Source organism: Dasypus novemcinctus, chromosome 10 (assembly GCF_030445035.2).
Source record: "Dasypus novemcinctus isolate mDasNov1 chromosome 10, mDasNov1.1.hap2, whole genome shotgun sequence".
Taxonomy (NCBI): domain Eukaryota; kingdom Metazoa; phylum Chordata; class Mammalia; order Cingulata; family Dasypodidae; genus Dasypus; species Dasypus novemcinctus.
Window position 1 is genome coordinate 14,316,615 of NC_080682.1, and position 10,586 is coordinate 14,327,200.

Consider the following 10,586-nt stretch of genomic DNA (forward strand, 5'->3'; position numbering starts at 1 on the left):
AAACAGACACTTAATCAAGAAGACACACGAAAGAAGAAAGAACCTTGTCATAGCATACAGAGACTGTTGGGAAGAGCCAAGACTGATACAGAAAGCCTGGAAAGAAATAAGCCCAATTGGAGCCTCCATATTGACTCCTGAGCCCTGTGGCAGCCCCAGTGTCGCTGAACACGCCCAACTTTCTGGCTTTTCAGGACATCCCAGTGTCACTTTGTACATTCTTTGATGCAGTCCTGGAATCAGCCTGGATCTGCTTAGTGGGAAATGGTCCTTAAAGCCATGAGCTACACCTCAGGGGATTCACTGTTGTTAGGTTGTCATTGCCTCTGTGGTTTCCAGGAGACAGTGCCAGGAAATACCTATTTTCTTAGATAAAGAAAAATAATTTAGTAGTTCAAATTTATACTTCCAATAAAAAGTTAAGATTGCAAGTTTTTACTTAACCTTTTTGACTTTGGACCTACATCTCTTTCCTCTTACACTAAGGTCTTGCTTCACAATAACATTAACATAATTACTTATTTGTTGTACCTTAAAATGTATACTTAATACTTTCAATATAACAGTAGCAACATTATCAATAAGATTACTGATGGCAGTTCAAATTTCTTTGCTTTCATTTTTGTTTTGTCCTTAGAAAATATCCCACTGTGAATGTAAGATCATTTTTAGACATTTTAAAGCCATTGGGAGTAATTTTTCACTTGGCATGGCTGGGTCTCCAACTTGAAATCCATCAGGATCATTTGTTTCCATTTGCTTTCAACTTCCAGGGGATTTATTTTTATTTAATTTTTTTGCAATTCATTGAAACATTTATATGGTGCAAAGTCAAACTATTAAACAAAATTTCTCATTCCAACCCTGCCTTTCCCATGTAAGTACGAATTTTTATTAGTTTATGTTTATTTTTCAACTATTTCATATTGAATTCACATATGTGCATGGGTATACATCTTACACAAAAAATAATAAACTATAAACACCATCCTGTCCTCTCCTATTTTTAACCAAACAATATACTCTGGAGAACTCACCCATTACATTCCTTTTTCCATCTGCATTACACTCCATTGTGAGGGTACTTATTATTATTTTTTATTATTACTCTTTATTATTATTATTTGCAATTGCCCTTGCAGTATACATTCTGTTAAGTCTCATTTCTTTTTCTCAACATTTTATTTTAAAAATATATAAAAGTTATTGGGTATAACCATAATTTGTTTATTTTTTATTTCTTTTTTATTTAATTTTAAAGAAGTTTTAGATTATATAAATGTTACATAGAAAATATAGAGGATTCCAATATACCCCACCCCCTCCTGCTCCCACACTCTCCCCATTAACAACATCTTTCATTAATATGGTACTGTCTTAGTCTGCCAAAGTGGTGCCAATGCAAAGTAACAGAAATCTGCTGGCTTTTGTAAAGGTGTTTATCTGGAGTAAAAGCTTAGAGTTACAAAGCCCTAAAGAGTCCAGCTCAAGGCTGCTTTCTTTCTCACCAAAGTCAGCTGCCATGTGGTGAAGCAAGATGGCCGCTGGCCTCTGCCTGGCCTCTCTTTCCCTCTGGGCTCCCAGTCCTCTCTTTTCTGGGGAGGGCTCTTCCCTCAGGGCTTCTCTGTCTCCTGGCGTGGGGCTCGTTCCTTTCCGGGCTTTCCATATCAGTCTCAGCTCTCTCCCCAACAGTGTCTATATGCTATTAGGCAAATGGCTCATCTCTCCCTGGGGCCGCAGGGTCAAAAATGACAAAGGTCTCTCCTCTTCCACGCGTCTTCTGGAGAGACTGTCCATTTATAAAGGCCCACCGAGGGGGCAGGGACATCGCCTGAGTGCCTTGCTGACATGGTCGAATCAAAGCACTAATCTTAACAGGGAATTTAATCAAGGGCCCCTCAACTGAATTTGATAACCAAAGGGTGTCATACTCAGAATAGATTAGTTTACAGTCTTTCTCTTTTTGTGATTCATAAACAATCTCAAACTTCCATAGAACACCCCACAATTTAGGTGTATTTGATCTTTCCTTGTGGTCTGATCCAAGTTATGCAGTTTGGGGAGGACTATCACAGAAGTGGCACATCAGGGGGCACATTTATTGGTTTAGCCCGCTCTTGGTGATGTTAGATTTTGGAAAGGTGACATGAAGGTGGTGGCGGCCAGGATTCTTAATAGTATTGTTATTAGTTTTCATCTGTGCTTGTGTAGGTAATCTGTGGGGAGATACTTTGGGACCATGCAAATAACCTGCTCTCCATCAAATTTTCACCCAAACTTAAGCATCCATTTATAACCCTTGTCTGAATCAATTTGCAATGAATGGCCCACTGGGTGGAACGGGGGAGAGTATAGACTATAATGTAGACCACTGTCCATGTGGTGCAGCAGTGCTCCAAAATGTATTCACCAGGTGCAGTGAATGTGCCATGATGATGGAAGAGGTTGTTGATGTGGGAGGAGTGGGGTAGGGGGGTAGGGGGTATATAGGGACTTCATTTTTTTAAATGTAACATTTAAAAGAAAATAAAGAAGGAAAAAAAAGAGGCTATTAAAAAAATTTGCAATGATGTTTGCAGAGTGGTTATTTTCTAACTCTATAATCCCTTTTACCTTTTTTAGTTGGCTTTTTGCCGTAAGGAAGAGATTCCCCTTTACCCCATTTATTTATTTATCTGAATTTATTCATCATTGTGGGGTCATAGATTCTTGCTTTACATTTTTATTATAAACCACTATTGTCATTAGAAATTTTCATGCTCAAATTGTCCTAGATTTTTCTCAAAGGGGCCCCTTTGAGCTGGTGCCTGTATCCCTTTGACATGTTTCTGCATTCTTTGAGCATTTCCTTATTTTCTGGTAAAATAATATAAAATATACCCTAGGGACCATCATATAAAGATCTACTACAAGCCAAGGAACACTAAGAATTTCCAGTAGCCCCAGAGGCTGGGAGAGGGCCATAGAAGGGATTCTCCTGCAGAGCCTGCCCAAGACCCTGGGCTGCTGTTACCTTGACCTCAGACTCCTGGTCTCCAGAACTGGGAGAGAAGAAATTTCTGTTGTTTTAAGCCATCCAATTGTTTGTAATTTGTTTCAGTAGCCACAGGAAACTAATCCAGTTATCCTGAGCCTGCTGTCTTTAGAAAGGCTGATTCCAAGTGGGCCCCTGGCTGGCATCAAGGAACTTGGATTTTGTGGGGTTTTTTGTTTTGTTTGTTTTTTTAAGGAACTTGAATTTTGGAAGGGTTCTTACTATTCGTAGAACTGATAAGAATGGCTCAGGGGTGCATAAACTATTTTACAAATAATATGGTTTATGCTGAACACCCACTTTCCTTCTGGGAATCTGGGACTTTGAAACGTGCTGGCCGAGGATGCCCACCTGATCAGCACCCAGTAAAATCCCAGGCACGGGTCTCCCATGAGCTTCCTTGGTGGACAGCATTTCATGCATGTAGTCAAACTCATTGCTGGGGGGATTTTGCATGTCCTGTGTGACTCCCCTAGGACAGGACTCTTGGAAGCTATGCCTGGTTTCCTCTGGACTTTACCCCAGGCACCTTTCTCTTTTGTTTACTCTTCTTTGTAACCTTTGCCCTCAAGTCACAGTCCTGAATATGACTAGCTGTTGATTTCTGTGAGTCTCCTGGTAAGTCATTGAACCTGGAGGTTCAATGATTTAGAGTTCTTGGGGACTCCTAAACCAATATATATAGATATAAATCTGAGTCTATTTCTCCAAGAGAAATTAGCAATAAGAAGAATGATCAGCAAAGGGTAAGAACATGTGGAGTGTGTGTCTGTGGGTGTGCATGCAATATCCATCATGGCCACAAGGTGTCAGCCTTCCACCAGTGGTCCCCTTGGACATAGCTGGTTCCTTCTTTCAGCAGGAACTCACGCTACTCCAGGAAAGATATGGTCCCTTCTCCCTTGGATCTTTTTTCTTTAAAAGTAATGTTTAGATTACCCTTGTGATTTGAACAGCAACCACTGCAAAGATTAAGAAAAGTGTATGTGGAAGCAGATTTGGCTCAACTGATAGAGTGTCCACCTACCATATAGGAGGTCCAGGGTTCAATCCCCAGGGCCTTCTGGCCCGTGTGGTGAGCTGGCCCAAGCACAGTGCTGCTGCGTGCAAGGAGTGCTGTGCCACCCAGGGCTGTCCCCTGCTAGGGGAGCCCCATGTGCAAGGAGTGTGCCCTGCAAGGAGAGCCGCCCTGTGTGAAAAAAGTACAACCTGCCCAGGAGTGGTGCTGCACACACAGAGAGCTGACACAGCAAGATGACACAACAAAAAGAGACACAGATTCCCGATGCTGCTGAAAAGAATGTGAGCAGACACAGAAGAACACCCAGTGAATGGACACAGAGAGCAGTCAATGGGTGGGGGGGGGGCGAATAAATAAATAAATCTTTAAAAAAAAAAGAAAAGTGTATGAAAATCTACTGGATATAGCCATTGTTAAGCTTTTGGTCTTTTCCTTGTGCGTGTGGGTAGTAGTAACAGCCATCGTGCTATGTGACAGCCCTGTCTAAAGGCTTAAGCAGGATAATTTAATCCTCAAATTAGCTCTAGAAGCTAGGACTAATTTTCCTATTATTTTAAAATTATTTTTTACAGCTTTATTGGGATATATTTTACCCATCTAAAAGTCTACCCATTTAAGCCACATTGCTCAATGGTTTTTAGTATATTTATGGAGTTGTGAACCACACTGAAATCTTTTTTTTTTCCTCCTTCCCCCCTTCCCCCCTTCCCCCCTTCCCCCCTTCCCCCCTTCCCCCCTTCCCCCCCCCCCCCAGTTGTCTGTTCTCGGCGTATTCTCCTTTGTCTGCTTCTGTTGTTGTCAGCGGCACAGAAATCTGTGTTTCTTTTTGTTGCATCATCTTGCTGCATCAGCTCTCCTTGTGTGCAGCACCATTCCTGGGCAGGCTGAAATTTCTTTCACGCTGGGTGGCTCTCCTTACAGGGTGCACTCCTTGTGCATGGGGCTTCCCTACGGGGGGACAGCCCCGCGTGGCAGGGCACTCCTTGCGCGCATCAGCAGTGCGCGTGGGCCAGCTCCACACTGGTCAAGGAGGCCCGGGGTTTGAACCGCCGACCTCCCATGTGGTAGACGGATGCCCTATCCATTGGGCCAAGTCTGCTTCCTGTGATATCTAGTTTTAGAACATTTTCAATACCTGTTTTAGTTTGTTAAAGGCTGTCAATGGGTTGGCTCTTACAATAGGGGTTTATTAGGCTAAAACCTTAGAGTTCTGAGGCCATAGAATTGTCCAAATCAAGGCATCATCAAGAGACGCTGAATCACCACATTGCGGCTATGGGTGATCAGGCACATGGCAGTGCATTCATCTTGCCCTCTCCTCCCAGCCTCCTTCTCTCTCAGCCTCTTGGCAGCCTCTTTCTAAGTCTCTGTGCTTTGCTGATTCCAGGCTCTAGCCTACAGACCTCTGTCTCAGCTTCTGGATTCTTCTCTGTCTCTGGCTTTTTCTCTCTTCTGGGTGCATTGATTTCTGGAGCCTTCTCTCTATCCACTGTGGCTTTTTTTCCTGTGTGTCTCTGTATGGTTCTCTCCTAATTTATAAAGGACTCCAATAAAAGGATTAAGGCCCACCCTACGTCATGCCCGCCTGAAGTCATCTAATCCAAAGGAAGGTCCCTTAACCAAATCAAATCTAAATGTCCCATCTCCAATATGGTTACACACACAGGAATGGATTTATCTCAGGACATGATCTTCTGGGGTCCACCCAGCTTCAAAAGGTGACAACACCCCAAAAGGGAGCCCTCTGTACCCTTTAATGGTCAAACCCCTTTCTCACTGCTAACTTTCCCCATGATTGAAGAGACCATCCTTATCCCAAATGTACAGAATAGAAAACTGAAACCCAGAGATGACGTTACCTAAAGTCACATGACCAACAGGTGTCAGAGTTGGGATTCGAACCCAGAACACCTGCCTCCAGGACTGCAGGCCTTGCTATGAGGCAACACTATCTCCTGTATGTTTGGCAAACTTGGGGTCATCCTCTTTTGTACTTGCTGCTTTTCTGTGTTTAGTGGATATCGTGATAGTGTAGTTTCCCCTTTTGTAAGAGACTCTAATGAAGACCTCCCTGTACATTCACCTTTGTGGGCACCTCTCATTCTTTCCTTAGCAGAAATCTTAGTGCAAAATGACTGGGACAGAGGCTGGACATTTTTTTAAATGAGAAGTCATCACCAAAGAGATTGTACCAGGATACACTCTCTTAAGAAGTTTAAGAGCTGGTTTTTTCCTCCACATTTTCACTCACCTAATGCTACAGATGTCTTTGGTCTGCAATTGCTGAAGGATACAAGTGAGGGAGGGGATTTTTTTCTTTGAAGATACAAAGTTGCCCCCGTGCTGGTGGCACAGGTGACAAATATAGAACTTCCAGAAGAGTTTGACTCATTCACAGTCACCAGCTACAGCCCAACTTTAGGGCATTCGGGGAGCAGACTCTGACCTTTTAGGGTCAGTATAACAGAGATCACCTATGTTGACACCACATGTACCTCCTGTCCTGGAGACACCTGTTGCCATGGTGATAGCCCTGCTCGTTCATTCATCACTTGATACAACATGCACTTTGGAGGGCCTACTATGTGCCTGATGCCATGCTAGGTGCTGAGGCCAGGCAGCTCCCAGGAGACTCACGTCATCTGGAAAATGCGTCACCTGCCTGGTGGGGGTCCCAGGGAGACAAGAGGACAACACAGGAAAGTCCTCAGTGAATCAACTGGCGCTCTTCCTCCTCCACTGATGGAGGTTTCTGACCAAGGGGGTCGTTGCTCATGGTTCCATTACAACCACGTTAGAAAATGAGTTTAACAAACAAACTGACCCTTCAGGGGGCCTCATTAAGCCCTTTTTATGACATTTTCATTTGTTTAAAGAACGTACCACTTCTGAGCTCACCGTTCCTTGCCCTTCAGCAGCTCTAGGATGGCGATGATGGAGGCAGGACCTCAGACCAGGTGGCCCTTCAGGCTCTTTTCTGAACCAAGGCTATGGAGTAAACGCTGTCGTTTCATGACCCTTCTTTGCACACACTGTCTCTGAGGCCTGGAATTCCCTTCCTCCTCCTCTAGAGCTGCAAAATTCCTCCTTAGCTTTCAAGATGAAGATTAATCATTGCCTCCTCTTGAAACTCCCCATGACTTCAGCCTCCCCCAGGGACCTCCAGCTTAAGAGTCCTGCTTTCTTGGTTAGCCCTTCAGGAAGAGTTTGTGTGACCCTGGAACCCTATCCCCCAGGAAGAAATGCAGATGACAGGGTGGGAAGCCAGCAGCTGGGGACTTTAGGGGAGACTGGCATGCCAGGCCAACCCTGTATTGGGTCCTTTAGCAACGGTTAGCATCCAGGGTCATCCCTGGCTCAGCCTCTGTTTTCCTTGTTATTTGGGCAATATCATAGGTGACATACCCCAACATGCTCCTACAGCTGAAGGGAATGTGGATTGGCTGGTTGGAGTGCAGAAAGGTGGAGGAAGGCCAAGGGTTGAAGGCCAGAAATGTCAGCTGAGTATATTCCCTTCTCCACCTCAGGTAGGCTAGAAAGACAAAAACAAGAAAGAGCCTAAAGGAGAGCTGATGCTGCTTGCTGGCCCCATACTTACATGACCAAGCACTGTGAGAGGGCCACCAGCCCCAGGACCCAGAACCATTTTATGCTTCCTTCCTAACCTCAAAGCACTCAGAAAAAAGTGGGTTTGAAGTGTGTAGTGGCTGTGGACAGCTTCTCCTTACATGCTCTGTATACTCCCTAATCATCCCCTTGGGTACAGTAAAAGCACTGTTAATAATGTAACAAAAAAATAAGGCCATGGCACCGTGCTTGTGGTGATCAATTGCACATGTTGACTTACTGAGTTGTGGTGCCCAGTTGCTAGTTAGCACTGAACCTCGCCTGCTTCTTATGGGATGGAATTTTATAGGTAGGATCTGGGTCTACAATCAGTTGATGGTATCTACAGCCACCAAAGGCCATTGCCTTCATTAATATGCATCATCTTCTCATCCAATCAGTTGGAGGCCTCAAAAGCCAGAACTGAGACTTTCAGAGGTCTGAAGAAATTCTGCCTCAATTTCCACATTGGCCCTTGCTGGACTTTTCCTTGAGAGATTTGGCTTAAAAACTTTGATAACACCTAAAGAAAAGAAGATTCTATTCTGCTATCTGCGCTACAGTGTTCAGACTTATCAGACCCCACAGTTACATGAGTCAACTTCTTATCCTAAATCTCTTAAAATGTTTCTCTGAGGGAACTCTAATACAATTCTTGAAATCATGATCATGTTCAGTCTTCCCAGAGACCCTCTGACATGAAACTAATACAATTTATATCTCATGATAGGAAGAAAAGTTAGGAAAGAAAACAAAGATATTTATTTTATGTTCATATACAAACACACTTGTAACAAAACAAGAAGACTTTCAGGAAGATGGAGAATGAAAGAGGCACAGAACTCACTTCTCTCCTAGAAAAATAGCTAGGGGACAGGCAAAAACTTCCAGGAAAAGGGGTTCTAGGGTTTAGAATACTAAAGGAAGGCCAGACACCAGAGAGATGGGGAAAAAGAAAAAGAGTTAGAATAGGAAAAATCTCCTCCCTCCCCAAGGCCCTTAGAAGCTGGTCTGCAACCCATTACTAGTTCCAAGGCCCAGATTTGAGCAACTAAAAAAGGACTACTTTTTTCTACTAAAGAGCTAGAACAGGTTGAATCAAGAATCAAAGGACAGCAGTAACAAACAACCTCCTGCAACTAAATCCCTATGTGAGAGAGAAAAATTGATCCCCACAGTAAACTCACCATGATAATCAGGTGCCTAGAGATCAGCAAAAAAATTACAAGCTGTACTAAGTAAAAGGAAGATATGGCTCAAGAAAAGGAATATATCAAAGTCCCAGATGAGACACAGGATCTGAGACAACTAATCAACTAGATTCAAGCAAATCTCCTAAATCAAACCAATGAGCTGAAAGACAATATTACTAAAAAGATAAATGACATCAAGAAGACACTGGGCAACTGCAAAGAAGGATTTGAAATCCTGAACAGAAAAGTAACAGAGTTCATGGGAATGACAGACACAATAGGTGAGATGAAAAACACACTAGAGGCATATAACAGCAGACTCAAAATGATAGAAGAAAGAATAAGTGATACAGAAGACAGAACAGCTGAAATTAAAGAGAGAAAAGAATGGAAAAAATGATCAGGAGTTCAGAGAGGTGAACAACAACATGAAACTCAACAACATAAGTGTTATGGGAGTTCCAGAAGGAGAAGAGAAGGGGAAAGGGGCAGAAAGAGTATTTGAGGAAATAATAGCTCAAAATTTCCCAACTCACATGAAAGAAATGAGCTTACATGTCCAAGAAGTGTACTGTACCCCAATCAGAATAAATCTGAATAGACCTACTCCAAGACACATACTACTCAGAATGTCAGATGTCAAAGATAAAGAGAAAATTCTCAGAACAGCAAGGGGGAAGCAAACTATCACTTACAAGGGATGCCCAGTAAGACTTAACACATATTTCTTTTCAGAAATGATAAAGGTGAGAAAATAGTGGTATGATAAAATTAGGATACTGAAAGAAAAAAACTGCCAGCCAAGAATTCTTTATCCAGCAAAATCGTCCTTAAAATATGAAGGTGAGTATAAAATATTTAGAAACAAACAGAAACAAAGAGAGTTTGCAAAAAAAAAATCCACCTGTGCAGGAATAATTAAAGGAAGCCTTAGAACCTGAAATAAAAAGACAGGGGAGAGAGGACTGGAAGAGAGTATTGAAGAAAGAATAACAGAATGGATAACCAAAAGTGTAAAAAAAGACAAAAATATGATATGACATATGAAAACCAAAGAATAAAATGGTAGAAGTAAATAATGCATTTATAGTAATATCATTGAATGTGAATGGATTAAACTCCCCAATCAAAAGATACAGGCTGACAGAATGGATTAAAAAATGTGAGCCATCCATATGTTGCTTACAAGAAACTCATCTTAGACTCAGCGATACAAACTGGCTGAAAGTGAAAGGTTGGAAAAAGATACTCCACGCAAATTATAACCAAAAAAGAGCAAGGGTAACTCTACTAATATCAAACAAAACAGACATTAAATGCAAAAAAATTAAAAGAGATACAGAAGGTCATTATATATTAATGAAAGGGATAATCCACCAAGAAGATATAAAAGTCATAAATATCTATGTGCCTAATCAGGGTGTCCCAAAATACATAAGACAAACTCTGGAAAAACTGAAGGGAGAAATAGACATCTCTACAATAATTGTTGGAGACTTCAACACCCCACTCACATCAGTAGATAGAACAATTAGACAGAAGATCAATGAGGAAACAGAGACCTTAAACAATATGATAAATGAGTTAGACTAACAGACATATACAGAGTATTACATCCAAATTCAGCACATCATACATTCTTCTCAAGTGCCCATGGATCTTTCTCCAGGATAGACCACATGTAAGGGTACAATGCAGCTCTCAGTAAGTATAAAAATATTGAAATTATACA